Here is a 17,200-nt window from a genome sequence, read left to right as displayed (position 1 = left end):
CATCAGTGTCTACATGTCAATCCCAATCGCCCAATTCATCACACCACCATCCCCACACCCCCTGCAGCTTTCCCCCCCTGGTGTCCATACGTTTGTTCTCTACATCTGTGTCTCAACTTCTGCCCTGCAAACTGGTTCATCTGTACCATTTTTCTAGGTTCCACATACATGCGTTAATATACGATATTTGTTTTTCTCTTTCTGACTTACTTCATTCCGTATGACAGTCTCTATATCCATCCACGTCTCAACTAATCACTCAATTTCATTCCTTTTTATGGCTGAGTAATATTCCATTGTATATATGTACCACATCTTCTTTATCCATTCGTCTGTCAACAGGCATTTAGGTTGCTTCCATGACCTGGCTATTGTAAATAGTGCTGCAATGAACATTGGGGTGCATGTGTCTTTTTGAATTATGGTTTTCTCTGGGTATATGCCCAGTAGTGGGATTGCTGGATCGTATGGTAATTCTATTTTTAGTTTTTTAAGGAACCTCCATACTGTTCTCCATAGTGGCTGTATCAATTTACATTCCCACCAACAGTGCAAGAGGGTTCCCTTTTCTCCACACCCTCTCCAGCATTTGTTGTTTGTAGATTTTCTGATGATGCCCATTCTAACTGGTGTGAGGTGATACCTCATTGTAGTTTTGATTTGTATTTCTCTAATAATTAGTGATGTTGAGCAGCTTTTCATGTGCTTCTTGGCCATCTGTATGTCTTCTTTGGAGAAATGTCTATTGAGGTCTTCTGCCCATTTTTGGATTGAGTTGTTTGTTTCTTTAATATTGAGCTGCATGAGCTGTTTATATATTTTGGAGATTAATCCTTTGTCTGTTGACTTGTTTGCAAATATTTTCTCCCATTCTGAGGGTTGTCTTTTCGTCTTGTTTATGGTTTCCTTTGCTGTGCAAAAGCTTTTAAGTTTCATTAGGTCCCATTTGTTTAGTTTTGTTTTTATTTCCATTACTCTAGGAGGTGGATCAAAAAAGATCTTGCTGTGATTTATGTCAAAGAGTGTTCTGCCTATGTTTTCCTCTAAGAGTTTTATAGTGTCTGGTCTTACATTTAGGTCTCGAATCCATTTTGAGTTTATTTTTGTGTATGGTGTTAGGGAGTGTTCTCATTTCATTCTTTTACATGTAGCTGTCCAGTTTTCCCAGCACCACTTATTGAAGAGACTGTCTTTTCTCCATTGTATATCCTTGCCTCCTTTGTCATAGATTAGTTGGCCATAGGTGCGTGGGTTTATATCTGGGCTTTCTATCTTGTTCCATTGATCTATGTTTCTGTTTTTGTGCCAGTACCATATTGTCTTGATTACTGTTGCTTTGTAGTATAGCCTGAAATCAGGGAGTCTGATTCCTCCAGCTCTGTTTTTTTCCCTCAAGACTGCTTTGGTTATTCGAGGTCTTTTGTGCTTCCGTACAAATTTTAAGATTTTTTGTTCTAGTTCTGTAAAAAATGCCATTGGTAATTTGATAGGGATTGCATTGAATCTGTAGATTGCTTTGGGTAGTATAGTCATTTTCACAATATTGATTCTTCCAATCCCAGAACATGGTATATCTCTCCATCTGTTGGTATCATCTTTCATATCTTTCATCAGTGTCTTATAGTTTTCTGCATACAGGTCTTTTGTCTCCCTAGGTAGGTTTATTCCTAGGTATTTTACTCTTTTTGTTGCAATGGTAAATGGGAGTGTTTCCTTAATTTCTCTTTCAGATTTTTCATCATTAGTGTATAGGAATGCAAGAGATTTCTGTGCATTAATTTGGTATCCTGCAACTTTACCAAATTCATTGATTAGCTCTAGTAGTTTTCTGGTGGCATCTTTAGGATTCTCTGTGTATAGTATCATGTCATCTGCAAACAGTGACAGTTTTACTTCTTCTTTTCCAATTTGTATTCCTTTTATTTCTTTTTCTTCTCTGATTGCCGTGGCTAGGACTTCCAAAACTGTGTTGAATAATAGTGGTGAGAGTGGACATCCTTGTCTTGTTCCTGATCTTAGAGGAAATGCTTTCAGTTTTTCACCATTGAGAATGATGATAACTGCAGCTTTAACACAGACAACATTTAATGCACACCTACTCTTCACCCATTCATTCTTTTACTCATTCTTTCTTTTACTTCTCCAGTTGGCAACAGAGCCCTGAGTGTGTGCCAAACCCTGACAATTCACAGATGAGGATGCTACCATTCCTTCCTCCCATTGGCCAAACGCTTGGGGCAGACAACCCCATACCCTATTTATCCCATCACTTTCCCAAGAACATGAATGCAAGACTATTTCCTAGAATGACGAAACTTAAAGCAACATGACTAACACGAAATCAGCTGGAAATATGTGAAAATGAAGGGACACGAACGCTTCAGGTATCCCCTTGTAATTACAAGCTGTGTGGCCTGACAGCTGCTCCCAGGGGAGGCTTCTTATAAATTCTTTTTATTATTAAAAAAATTCTGGCTTGAAAGGATTGGTTACCAAAAGCAGATCTTCGCCAGTGGGAACATCGAGTAAACTATATCTACACTATAGTTTTTCAAACACAGAGAAGAGAGAGCCCCAGACCAAAGAGAGCATCCCTCAAAATGGGGAGTTCAAACCAGCAAAAATAAGAATTCTGCTTTCATGAGCACTTCCTAAAAGAAAAGGAAAGGGGGAGAAAAAAAGTGGGTTCAAAATTTGCAATGAGGCTGAGTAATTAGAAATAGGGTACAACTACTCAATGCACAAAAGAGCAGGGAGCTTGGATGTGAAAATTAAACATTTGAATGTGAAAGTTTCAAGTAAACAAAAGATTAATTGCTGTATGCACTGGTGTTTGCATTTAAAAAAGAGACAACTACCATGCCTGCAGGCTTCTCTGTGATTTCCTTTGTAAAGGATAACTCTAAAGTTTGTGTGTTCCTTAATGAGGTTTTTTTAATATGAGGAAATAAATGCAATTGGTAACAATTCAACTTATGACGCCTTACCAGGCCAACACATTAGCCATTGCTGAAACTCAGTAAAGTGTGTTTGAATCTAAGGTCAAACATTTGGTGCATTTATGCTTGGCATATTCAACATGCTTTATAAATAATGATTAATGCTGATTAAATTGCTATAAAATATTCTTCCATCCACTGTATCAATAAGAGATCTAGATGCATCAGAGAGGGAATCTGTCAGAACAGCGCCTGGAAATCTCAATTCTCAGAAGTCATTCCCATACTGATGAGGCCACCGAGAAGGGCAAAGCAGACCGTCTAACTCTGTGATCCCAGAACTATAATGGTGCCAGGCATGGGGTGGGCATTCAATAAATACATATGGAAGGAAGGGATGGGGGGATGGTGGGTGGGACCAGACAGGGCAGAAGTGGAGTTGGTGGGGTGCCAGGTGTCCTGTCTCAATAAATTATTCCTAGGTATTTCTTAAGGCAAGTGGTAGAGAATAGCGCGGTTTTGTTTATTAGTTTGATGGTGAGAATTAAAGGATTGGTTGTATGTTTGAAAAAAAAATCTTAAGAGAATATTAAGTTCTATGAAACACAAGGGCTAATGTACCAGGTGCTTCAAATCTTGTTTTGCTCTATCTTTAGCTATCAAGTCTTAGCCACTTCTTTTTTTTTTTTCTTAAGCTTAGTTGATTTACAATGTTGCGTTAGTTTCGGGTATACAGCAAAATGATTCAGTTATATATGTATAACTGAATATATATATTCTTTTTCCAATTCTTTCCCATTATAGGTTATTATAAGATATTGAATACAGTTCCCTGTGCTATACAGTGGGACCTTGTTGTTTACCTATTTTACATATAGTAGTTTGTATCTGTTAATCCCATACTCTTAATTTACCCATCCCCCCTTTCCCCTTTGGAAACTGTAAGTTTGTTTTCTATGTCTATGAGTCTGTTTCTGTTTTGTAAATAAGTTCATTTGTAATATTTTTTAGATTCCACATATAAGCAGTATCATATTTGTCTTTGTCTGAATTACTTCACTTAGTATGATAATCTCTATGTCCATCCATGTTGCTGCCAATGGCATTATTTCATTCTTTTTTATGGCTGAGTAGTATTCCATTGTATATATGTACCACATCTTCTTTACCTACTCCTCTGTCGGTGGACACTTAGGTTCTATCATGTCTTGGCAATTATAAACGCCACTTCTGTCTTTTAAAACGAGTCCACTTGCCCTCCCAACCACAGACCACAGCAGTAGCCAGTGGGGAAAGTGCTGGCCTTCTCTGGGAGGCAAGACTCTGCAGAAGCTCACGAGGCACTGACAGGAACCAAGGAACATACGGGGCCGATTGAGATGGCAGAGCCTAAGTGTGGAAAAGTGTTCATCCGTGTGGGTGTACTCTCCCATAACAGAGTGTTCAATTCCAGCAAGGCCCCCAGCAGTGCTAACAGGCTATTAGAATTGTTCCTAGTAACTTGGAGAAAGCAGTGGTCCATACTAAGGAAGCAGAAACTCCAAGCTGCCATCCAGACTGTGGAGTAATGGAAGAAGAATGTCAGGAAAGTGGGCATTCCAGAGCAGATACATCACATGAGTTTGCAAAACCAACCAGCCATGCTCATCAAGAGAGCTGGGAAACACTCCATTCGTCAGCCGATAAGAAATGCATTGCTGAAAGGCACACTGTTGAAATGCTCAGAAGTGACCACCCTGTTGTTACAGAACTGACTACCTAATGGAATCTTGAAATAATAGAAGCTAGTGTGATATTTAATTAGCAGCAAGGGGGGCACAATTACAATGAGGCACATGGCAGGAGTGGAAGCCAGAGGGCCCTGAGGCAGAGACAGTGATGGATACAGCATGCCTAGGGTTGAGATGGATGGGTGGCCAAAAGGGTATGGCTCAATCTATACACTCAAAGAAAGAAAAAATTTTCAAGGAAAGATGATCAAGAGGCTGAAAGAACTACCCTAATAAAAATCCAAGTCTCAGCCGTGGACCTGGTATCTGGACCTGAGCCAGTTTTCAGGCCTAGAACCCATTGACTAAAGGACAGGTGAGTCCCCAGGAAGAAGGAGCTGCAGCATCACAGCAGGTGTATATGTGAATGATTTCCCTGGTTCTTTCCCCAAAGAGATCATGCCACGTACACAGGTAACCACACGCTGGAGGGCAGGGAATGCCCAGACACTTTGAGTACTGTCGGGCACAAGATCTGAGATGACACTGATCTTGAACCCCCTGTTAAAGCAAAGGCATGTGGGGCCAGTTATAAAGGAATACCTGCCTGGGTCTGGCTCAGAGTGCCTCCCCTGTGTCCACAGACCCAACCATGGTCGTTTCCCCAGCCCCCAAATATAGAATTCAAACAACCTTTGGAGACTGGAAGAACTACTACATTGGTTTCTTGGAATAGGAGGTAAGAGGAACCACAGTGGGGAAAATCAGGTGAAGGCCTCTGAAATGAACCCCCCGACACATCCACACACACATACACATCAAGATAGAAAATTGAAAGTTACATCACATCCTGGGGGAGATGCCAGAGGTTACAAGACAATGCTATGGACTGAATGTTTGCGTCCTCCCAAAAGTTATGTGTTGAAGCCTAATCTCTACTGTGATGGTACTAGGAGGTGAGGCCATTGGGAGGTGATTAGGCCATGAGAGTGGAGCCCTCATGATGGAATTAGTGCCCTTGTAAGAAGAGACATGAGAGAGATGATCTCTCTCTCTCTGCCATGTGAGGACACAGGAAGAAGGCCTTCACCTGACCATGCTGGCACCCTGATATCAGACTTCCAGCCTCCAGAACTGTGATATTTGTTATAGCAGCCCAAACTGGCTAAGAAAGACAGGATAATGTAATTAATGAGCTGTGGACGAAAGAAAGGGCTCCGTGTGTAAGATGTTTCCTGCTTTAATTCTTGGGCAGCTAGACGGGGGACCATAAAGCAAAATAGAAACTTGGGAAGAAGAGTATGGGAAAAATGCCCACCTCAGCTTTGGAATCATGGGTGTAAGAAACCTGTGGGAACCCCCAAGTGGAACTTCAGAGAGAGACCTGGGAGATTTATCAGCACAGAGAGGATGGCTGACACTGAGAGAGGTTATAGGAGTATCAGGATACTAAGAAGACCCCAAAGATGGAGACACCCTAGGAAGAGACTATTGCATTGACTCAGCTAAGAGGACCTGGTAAGTGATGTTTCTGGGAATGAGTGGAGGGGAGCACGTGAAAGCTTCAATAGCAAGTGTTCGGCTTCAATGACAGCAAAAAGATGGATAAACTATAGGCAATCATGTATGGAGACTTGCGATGGGGCTCCATGTCTATAAACCTTTATGCTAATCTACAAATTCTGTATCTAATCCTTTATTACAAGTCAGTCCCTTGTAATGTGCCTTCTCCCTTCAACAATGAGAGAAAATAAAATTTAGTTAATATACAGGTTTGCACCGTGAGACAACTATATAATCGCCCTTATATTTTACTGATATATTTTTTCACTCCAAGGAATTGGGATAATTTGAGGAAAGTGCCAGTGTGGAAGGTCCCAAGCCTGCCTGCTCTCTGCTCTAATACGTCAGGGGAAGCACATTTGTCACTAAAACTGCCCATGTGCATAGAGCCTGCAGGCAGCTTTCTGGGTCAAGAGCGGGGTGGTTCTGCTTTACAGACCAATACATGTGCAAAGGAAACCACATCAACTACCTTTGCTCACAACACAGTCCTTCATTCATGAAGATTCAACTAAAAATCCCCAGGTATTTATCAATAGAATGTAACACTGAAGGACAAAGGAGCAAGACATTCAAATTTTTAGGTGAAAGTTATTTTGAACTAAAAGTATATTCCAAACTATTAACCAAGTGGGGTGATGGAAAATAAAGATATTTTAAGAGTTGTAGGACTCAGAGAGTTTTACTTCCCTTTCTGAAAAAATTGCAGAGTAGTGAATACTTGCAAGGTACTCCTCTTAGCACTTAGCATGTACTTAACTCCTTGAATCTTCACATTGACCCTATGATGTTATTTTTATCCCAAATTTATAGATGAAGAGACAGTGGCACAGAGAGGCTACACTCTAAAAAACTGAAAAAGGAACTCAAGAAAAAAGATGTTACAAAATTTAACTCACAGTGAAATAAGTAGGAGACCAATGGAAAGAAATCCAAGGTTGACAGCTGTGCAGCATGTCTAGAAAGCAATGGACCACTTAAAAGAGAAAGTAAGATGTCTTGTGAAGAACACCTTCAAGACAGAAACAAATCCAATCACACACATTATATGATAGCCTGAAAGGTCTAAATGACATGTTGGTTACATATGTCCCTGCAGTCAACACTTACCAAAAAACAAACAAACAAATTAAAAAACAAAAAAAAAGGAAACACCAGAGGAATTAGAGGAAGAGGAAGACAGCTGTACAAAACATGCATGCTCCAAATATGAAGCAAACTTACAGGTGACCTAATTTGAGGAATAGATGGAGTTTAGGAAAAGAAAATTAGATTTAATATTGACTCTTAGGAGATCATCCTTCAAATACACCAGTTGGGTTAACATAGAAATAACTTTTCTTTATTTTGCAGTACATAAAATATTAAATAATCATAATAATATAAATGCTGTTTTTTTATTTTTAGAATTGATCCTTAAAAGCATAGAAAACTTAATTATAGTTACAGTAGTAAACATAAATATTTTTGATTCTGACAATACAAAAATATAATGGCACAGCTGGACAAAGAGGAAAGATGCAAGTTATAAAGATGCTGATTTTTCCACCTTCCTTAATGGAGAATCAACAGATAACATCTGAAGTTAATGGATCTACAACACCAAAGATACCATCCATGAAAGAAATAATAAGCTGGACTTTACTAAAATTAAAAACTTCTGCTCTGTGAAAGACATTGTCGAGAGAATAAGAGGACAAGCCACAGACTGGGAGAAAATATCTGCAAAAGACATATCTGAGAAAAAATTGTTACCCAAAATATACTAAGAACACTTAAAACTCAACAATAAGAAAATAAACAACTCCATTTTAAAAAATGGGTGAAAGATCTGAACAGACACTTCATGGAAGAAGATAAACAGATGGCAAATAAGTATCTTCAAGGATGCTCACAGCATACGTCATCAGAGAAATGCAAACTAAAACAATGAGAGACCACTATATACCTATTAAAATGGTGAAAATCTACAGTTAATGGATCTTGAAATAGAGAATCATATTAAAGTTATGAAGCTACTGAAAAAACTTTAAAAATACATAATCAACAAAAGTTAACAGGTAAAAGAGAGATGGAAGAATATGTAAAGGCATTAAATTTCATATCTTTCCTAGTTAAGAGTTAATACACACTGTCCAAAGTTGATTGATCAAGATATAAGGGTAAAAATAATTCTAGATGAAGTTATGGTGGCAATTTCTAGAAGAATTAAAAGCAAAAGCATCTATCTTTGGGGCAAGGAGGACTAAGGATGAGGAGATATTTAGAAAGTTATCTTTATTTTGCATCTTCTGTGCTACTCAGATTTTTTCTATAATGTGCATGTAGTGCTTTTCTAATATAAAAGCAATTTTTAATCAGTAATTTTTCTGTTAGGGAAGAAAACAGCTGAAGGATAAAGTCTATGGAAATTTTTCTGGAAGTTAATAATAAATGTCAATAACAAAGAGTTGCTGAAAATAATGAATTTTTGAATTTTGAAATGCCTTGAACTTTTTCTCAAATTGTAAATACCTCTAAGGGTGTTCCTCGAAGTCCTACTTATCAGACACACTACTAAGTTCAAATTATAAAAATTTTACCTGTAATTGAAGCCAGCTGCAACCTTTTTGACACGAACTAATTGCTGATAATGATTTAAGTGCTGTAAATTCACACGCCACAATTGTTTTAAATAGGGGAACCTCTCACAGCTTTCTCTGAAAAGAACTGTTCATCTTCGCTGCTGACTTATCAAATCCTTCAGTCACCTGTTTGCCATCATTTTCATGAGCTGATAACTTGTTTATTAGAGTCATAATGTGCAGGTGGAGGAAAAAAGGTCTCATCTGATGGCACTGGAATTTATTCTGACATTTCTATAGGGGAAAAGTTGGCAAAAGCATCAGCCTTGATGATAGCAGAAAAAGACAATGAAGGCGGTATTATCTTTTTAATTCAAGGCAAATGAAAAGTCAGCATTTGTTGAATATCAGTAACTTTATTTTTAATTTTTTTATTATTTTTAAAAATTTTTATTTTATATTAGAGTTGATTTACAATATTGTGTTAGTTTCAGGTGTATAGCAAAGTGATTCAGTTGTACATATACATATATCTATTCTTTTTCAAATTCTTTTCCCATTTAGGTTATTATAGAATACTGAGCAGAGTTCCCTGTGCTCTACAGTAGGTCCTTGTTGGTTATCTATTTTAAATAGAGCAGTGTGTATATGTCAACCCAAAACTCCCAATTTATCCCTCCCCCCACCTTTCCCCTGTGGTAACCATAAGTTTGTTTTCTATGTCTGTGAGTCTGTTTCTGTTTTGTAAATAAGTTCATTTATATCATTTTTTTTAGGTTCTGCATATAAGCAATATTATATTTGCCTTTCTCTGACTTACTTTGCTTAGTATGATAATCTCCAGGTCCATCTAAGTTGTTGCAAATGGCATTATTTCATTCTTTTTAACGGCTGAGTAATATTCCATTGTATATATGTGCCACATCTTTATCCATTCATCTCTCGATGGACATGATACAACTGGGTAGAACCCATAACCTGGAAGGTGGTCCTTCTACCTGCTGTAAATCAAGGGTGCCAGGTACCAGTAAAATTGGGAGGCTTCCAATTTGGGGTCAGTTGCCTCCCTCCATTCTCAGCATGCTTGTCTCTCTTTGGATGTGTCTGATCTTTTCATCTTTTCTTTAGCATTCTACCGGTTCCCTTTGTCTGCTCACCAAGGTTTGGAGCACTTCATACAGCACTGGCCGGAGTGTTCACTGTTACACCTCTAGTGGTGGAGAGAAGAGCAACTTGGCCACGTATATTTCAGAGTGAACCTGGCCTTTGATTTTGCAAATCTTCAGCTAAGGATTTATCTAAAGAGAATAAGACCAGATCCTGTGCAAATTTTTAGCTCCAAGGATTTCATCAGGGTATTGTTTATAACAATGGGAAACAGGAAACCGTCTAAAGGGCTGACAATGGGGGAGCTGATCCCATACCTTAGCGCTCACACCTGGAAAAGATGTGCAGTGACAGGGCATCGTGGAACCCATGACATCTGGGTTCCACGGCCAGGACACCCACTTACCAGGGTAAATCTTCAGTACATTGCACAGCACTGTCAGCCTCAACTTTCTCATTTGTAAAACGGAAATCACAGTACCTCCCTCACTGGTCATCGGGTCATTAAAGCGCCTAAGCTATATAGCACGCTCAGCACCGTGCCTGACATGTTGTAATTACTTGATAAACACTACTTAGTAAAAAGAGTAAGAATAATAATGGTAGCAGTAGTAATAGTAAACCATAAAAATCATGTCCAAGGGGAAGAGAGACCGATGGAAAAAGCCATACCTGTGGGAATTGATGGGGAAACAAAACAGTAGCTGCTCTTGACCCCGTTAAAGGAATGTATGCATAATAAAACCTAATTACCAAAGTAGAATGTTAATGGTGGATACCCCTAAGGTGTAGAATCATGATGATTTTATTTTCTTTTCGATCCTCTGTATATATAAACTTTCTACAAGGGAAGTATTTTACTTTTTTAGGAATTCAGAGACAGAAGGAATCACATTTTTTAAAAGTATTCCTGTTTTAGATTTCGACAGTTCACAGGCTCTCAGAGTTGGGAGAAAGTTTGCGTTATCTACCGCAACCCTCTCACTCTACTGATGAAGAAACAAGGGCCGCCCCCCATTCTCTGCATAGAGAACCAGCCCCAGAACCTAGGCTTCCCTGCCGCCTGGAAAAGCATATTAGAATTGGATACAAAGCACACTGACCTGGGTCTCTGTCCAGGATCTCTCTTCTATCCCGGGTGCACGGCATAGTGCCTGGTCCATAGTGGGAACTCATTCCTGTTGAATACATGCCTGAATGAATGAGTCACCTGTGCTCTCAGATGCTGCTCTGCTCCCCTAAGTGTTACAGGACCTACAGATGGCTATGAAAGCAGCGGTTGATCCCCCAGGGTAGGGTGGGAGGAATTCACAAAGGCTTCCTAAGGCATTGAGCCGGGTCCTGGAGGATGCAGCCAAGACATCTCCAGACCCAAGAAACAGCCCTAGGAACCAGAAACACACTGTGAGTTGGGGAAGAGGCTATTGTCTTAGGAGCACAAGATAATGTGTTAGGAAACGGGGAAAAGACACGTGACATAACTCTTCCATCCATTTCTTTCTAGGCCATCTAAAGAGGCCAGGTGGCTATTTGGGGAAAATGATTTAAGATAATTGGTTACTAGCTGGCGAGGGTTTAATGGGTCTTTCTGTCCAGACAACATTTGCATTTTCACCAGGCGGGGGTGGGGGTGGGGGGGCGGCCTCTGACTTCACCCCCAGTAATGAGAGAATTGTAGGGAATTAGGGCGGGTCGGGCAGGAAGAGGTTCTCTCAGGCCAGGAATGCCCCTCAGCCTGCAGTAAATCATGGCTCACTGACAGCCCGCTTCCCCACCCAGGAATCCTGCCAGAGAGGCACTGCAAAAGATCAGCCCCCACACCTTCCTGCGGCCAGCCAACGCCCAGCTCAAACAACGCCCTCAAGCAAATGTGCTCCCAGGGACATTTTTATGATGGGGCTTTTTTTTTCATTTAAAGTTAATCATTGAATCTGCAGACTGCTTCTCATACTCAGTGAAGTAAGTCAGACAGAAAAAGACAAATATCGTATGATATCGCTTATATGTGGATTCTAAAAAAAGGGTACAAATTGAATTTATTTACAAAACAGAAATAGAGTTACAGGTGTAGAAAACAAACTGATGGTTACCAGGGGGTAAGGGTGGAGGGAGGGATAAATTGGGAGATTGCGATTGACATATACACATTTGTATATATATATATATATATATATATATATATATAAAATAGATAACTATATATAAAATAGATAACTATATCTATATGTAAAATAGATAACTAATAAGGACCTATTGTATAGCACAGGGAACTCTACTCAGTACTCTGTAATGACCTATATGGGAAAAGAATCTAAAAAAGAATGGATATCTGTATATGTGTAATTGATTCACTTTGCTGTACAGCAGAAACTAACACAACATTGTAAATCAATTATACTCCAATAAAATTTTTTTTAAAAATACAGTTAATCCCATTAGCCTTTTCAGCTGCTCTTCTGTACCTCTTACAATTTGAGAGGTTGAAAGATGTTCAAGTACACACACACACACACACACATACACAGTCACTGATTTCCCAAGACTTGATTTTTCATCAGGAATCCCCTGTTCGTAAGCACATAAGATGTTCCACTTGGTATGCTGGAACGCATTATTTCCCTGGGAGACTTGATGTCTGTTTTGATAGGAGCAATTTATCACCCTGGTGAAATCAGACTGCTGTTTGGAAGGCAGGGCCAGGATTTATGAATCCCTTTTCACTGGGAATGAATTTAATTCCCAGGGGTGGAAGTGGTATTAAAAGATTTGGCCCTGCTGCACCTGTGGCATTTGAGACGGTGGCTTCCAGAGTGAGTGGCAGCTGAGCCAGGAAACTCCTGCCCTCTCACACCCACAACTACAGTGTGCTAGAAACATCTTCACCCTTCTAAGCACAGAGAAAGCTCGATCTAGGGCATGAAATCCAATTAAGTTGGGTATAAAACAATGGTTTTAGTTAACAATGAATTTAAAACAATAAAATTGATTTGTAGAGCATTTTCACTCTATTCTTAGTGTGTATGAGTTTTTGAATTATTATTCATTGAAGATACTTTTTCAAAGTATCCATTTTTAAGCTCTGAACCAAGTTCTTGCTCTATTTGGGCCAACTTCTTCTTGCAATTTATAGTCTAGGGTTAGGGTATGTATTTAGTCCAGGTAAGAGGTCATGCTGCTCATTGGAATCACCTAGAAAGCTTTAAAAACTATGGATGCCTGACTCCACCCCCAGGGAGTCAGAATGTCTGGGGCACAGCGTGAGAATCAGGATTGTTTTAGTTTCCCAGGTGATTCTAATGTATAATTAAGTTTAGGAACCACTTCTATAAGATAATATATATAATAGTAATTATATAATATATATATTATAATGAGCTTGATATTTTGGAAACAAACGTAACAGAGTTTCAAATTAGAAATCCTTCTTACAATTGGTCATCTATTTTATTCGAACCCACCTTGACTTCCAAAGTCATTTCATTGGTCAAGCTGGTAACTGGCAAATATGCCTTAGTCATCATGGACAAGTGAGTTGTTTACATGATGACCTGTCTTCACCTTCTTTAAAACTTGTGTGAAATCAGGGATTCTAGCTACTAGCAGCACTTGTGCTCTATGGCTTGCTTCTAATTGATCAAACAGCTCACTTGCATCCATTTAATTTCATGCATTACTTGGTATTAATTCATTGTGCCAAATAATGGTCACACATTTCTGCTCACCATCTCTGCTCCTCACCCATCACCCCGTCCATCCATCCTTCCAGCCACTCAACAGTTGTTAGGCACTGGTAGAAAATAATAAATGACACAACTGCTCTCTTAAAGGCGTTCACAGTCTGGTGTGGAAAGAAGACACATTAACAAAAATCATAGGAAAGGGTGAGAAATGTTTTATAAGAGGTGAGCTGAGGGTACCAAAGAAGCACAAAGATGGGCACTGGGCACTACATCGGGGCAGGGCAGACGGCAATCACAATCACAAGTAAAAGTACCGTTATGTCTGCAAAGTCACTTTTTGTATCGTTGAACTACGGATTATCATCTGTAGGACATACAAAGAAAGATGCCCCCAATATACAAGTGTAACGATTTTTCTTTCCATCTTTATTCAGTCATTCACTGGAACTAAATAAATATAACGTTCCACAACTAGATAATTAGTGAAAATGTGAAATATTAGAATTCATATGTTTTCTGACCTAGATATTCTTCTTCGTTTGGAGAATAACATATTTATCAAAGACTCTCCGTTTTGGTCTCGCTGGTTCCATGGTTTTTTAAAAGTACAAAACTTACATCCAAGGACAGATGTCCACATGAGGAAGGTTGCATCCTTAATGGCCGCCAGCGGGGACAAGTACGCTATGATCTTCCTGGGGCTCCCTTTTTAATCACTGAGACTGGGGATTTCTTCACATTAGTAGGTCAGCACATGATAAAGCATGTGCCTATTTTAAGACCAAACAAAGAATGCTGGAGAACCAAGGACCAAGGCAAATATCTAGAATTCCTAAGCAGTCACCTAGGAGAAATGTCACCAATGAGCCATGGAACAGAACGGGACTGAGTCACCTTGTCTACATTCTTTAAGTGACTGCTTACAGGGCTGCATAAAAACTAAGCACAAAATAGGGTAGAAATGAAAAGATCGTGAGTTGGTTGATAATAGAAGTAAGAGGGGGGAGAAGGAACTCGTGGTATTTTCCTTTCCCCATTTAAAATGAATATAGGATCTGATTTTCATTTCCTGGTCTCACAAAATTAGAATGCTAAGAGACATCAGAGATAATTTAACCCAACCTTAACTTATAAATGAAAACTCTGAGGTCCAGAGAGGTGAATCAGTGGCTGAGGCCATGCTCTGAATAAAGGTCAAGAGCAGAACTGAAACACCAGGCTTCCTAGCGCCCGTGACCCTTCACCCCATGACCTTGCAGCACTGTCACTAAGGTGTCCCTGAAATCTGTACCACAACCGACAGCTCTCCCCACCAGTGTCATGCGAGAGCAGAGCCGTTGCTGGTTCACTCAGGCAGTGGCTGCAAATCTTGGCCTGCAGATCAGAGAACATAAGAAATACGGCATAAATACTGTATTTTTATGACCGAATTTAACTTCAGAGTCGCATCTCTTCCTTCACAGGCTCACATCGATGCCCTGCAGTGACAATGAGGTGGGTGGGCGCGTGAGTGCCTCCGAGCCTGGTCACTGCCATCCACCAGTGTCTACATTTGGGCGTCCACAAAAGTGTCCCCTCCAGCCTCCTAGCGTCACTTCATGCAACTGACCCCTCCTTCCTCCGTGTCCCATCTGTGGACCCTCTTCAGGTGCAGAGGCCCCCTAGGCGTCTCTGGCCCTGAAGTCAACATTCTGTGCTGTTGCTTGTTCTCTAGGCATGAGGTGGGGGGGGCCTGTGAGGAGGCTGCTTCAGGCCTGTCCATCCAAACACATGATGAAACTATTTCACCTGATGGCACCAGGGAGACTCTGGGTTAAGACTGTTTCCGCAGGTCCTACCGAGGGAATTTCAGGGATGACAAGGATCAACTCTCTCCTCTTGGAGTTCTCAAACATATCTGAGGTTTCTGTAGGGACCTCCATCACCACTCCAGCCAAGGACTCAGCACTGGTGAGAGGTAAGGGGGTAAAGACAGAGCCCTGGGCCACTTCTCAGATCTCTTCCGCCCTTCTCCAACCTCTACAACCTTTATTTCATCTCAGGGCAACACAGAACAAAAACTTGCTCTGAGCTAGTATTCTTCCAAATGTATTGCTCATGCCCTGAGTTTTGCCAAGGATTGAGTTCCCTACCCTGCTGTGCTACACATCCCCTGAGCTTTCTAGAGTGGGAGACATGCACGGAACAGCAATGAAAACTGATAACTCAAATAATTACTCGATTTCACCAGGATCGAGATGCCCATGGCTCGAGTGCTCACGTGGTCCATTGCCACAGGCTCAACCCCAGACCCAGGCAGGCTCAAAACGTCAGCCACAAAAAGGAGCTCAAGACAAGCAAGAGTCACTGGAGAATCAGCACACACCATCACCCCTCCTGGGGTAGAGCACAGCCCACTAATAGCGTGTCAGCAGCGTTTCCTCTTACTCAGAAGTCCACCACAAGACGAACACGTCCTCTCTAAGCTTCACTGTCCTTATCTGTACCAGGCAGGTAGACTCGCTACTTATAAAGATTGCAGATAGGGGAGGTCAGCCCTTAGCAAGTGCATGTGTGCAGTTGTTACACAATAAATAGCAGCCATTAACAGACGCACACTACTATATATAAAAGCGATAAACAACAAGGACCTACTGTATGGCACAGGGAACTGTATTCAATATCTTGTAATAACTTATCATGGAAAAGAACCTGAAAAAGAATATATATATATATATATATATATATAACTGAATCACTTTGCTGTATACCTAAAACTAATACAGCATTGTAAATCAACTGTACTTCAATAAAACTAAATAAATAGCAGTCATTTTTAAACCTTTCTCTTCTGTATCATCATTAATATCCTTCTTAAGATTGTGAAATTTCCACCGGGCATCCTTCTGAGTTTACCAGCTGGCATAGTGTTAGAGAGGAGACACCAGGTCATAATTCTGGTCACTGCAGAGGCCACGAGGAGGAAGATGTGCTTGTGAGAAGCCCACAAGTAAAAGATTATCTAGGAAATGTGAATGATTGCTAATGAAAGCGATTTGGCAAGGGTATGACTGACTCAGGGCAAGCCTGTTTCCATTTCTACAAAAACAACTCAGACCACCTTGTCTTACCAAGACTGAGCCTATAAGCACAACTGCTCTGAGTTATGGCTCAGTATGTACGAGGTGCCAACCAGGGGTTTCCATCATCCGCCCTGAGTCAGCACTTTCTCCAGCAATTCTCATCCGGTGCTAAAAATGCAGGCTCCCAAGCCCACTCCCCAGAGCTCTTGATTCAGAATTATTGCCAGAAAGGGCTTCCTGGAGGAGAAAGAATTTTGGGACACATTGGCAGGAATGGCACCCGAGGATGCATCCAACCAGGGAGGGGCTTCCAAGTGAGAACAGGCGCGGCTGCGTGGGGCTCCCATGCACGTCCTGCTGGGTGTGCCCCTGCCTGACTTGCCACCCAGCATTCACCCTGGTCAGAAACAGACAGTGAACTTTCGCCCAGTCCTCGGCGTAGCCCAGAAATTCCCCTTTGATAAGGTGTGCTACTTTCAGATACTAGTACTGAATCATTAAACTGACAAAAATCACCATACTTTCTCATTTTTCAATTTCATAAGACCTAGGGGTATTCTGACCAACAGTCTCCTG

This window comes from Balaenoptera physalus (genome assembly GCF_965194825.1).
Source record: "Balaenoptera physalus genome assembly, chromosome: 15".
Lineage (NCBI taxonomy): Eukaryota > Metazoa > Chordata > Mammalia > Artiodactyla > Balaenopteridae > Balaenoptera > Balaenoptera physalus.
Note: the sequence above shows the minus strand (reverse complement) of the source record.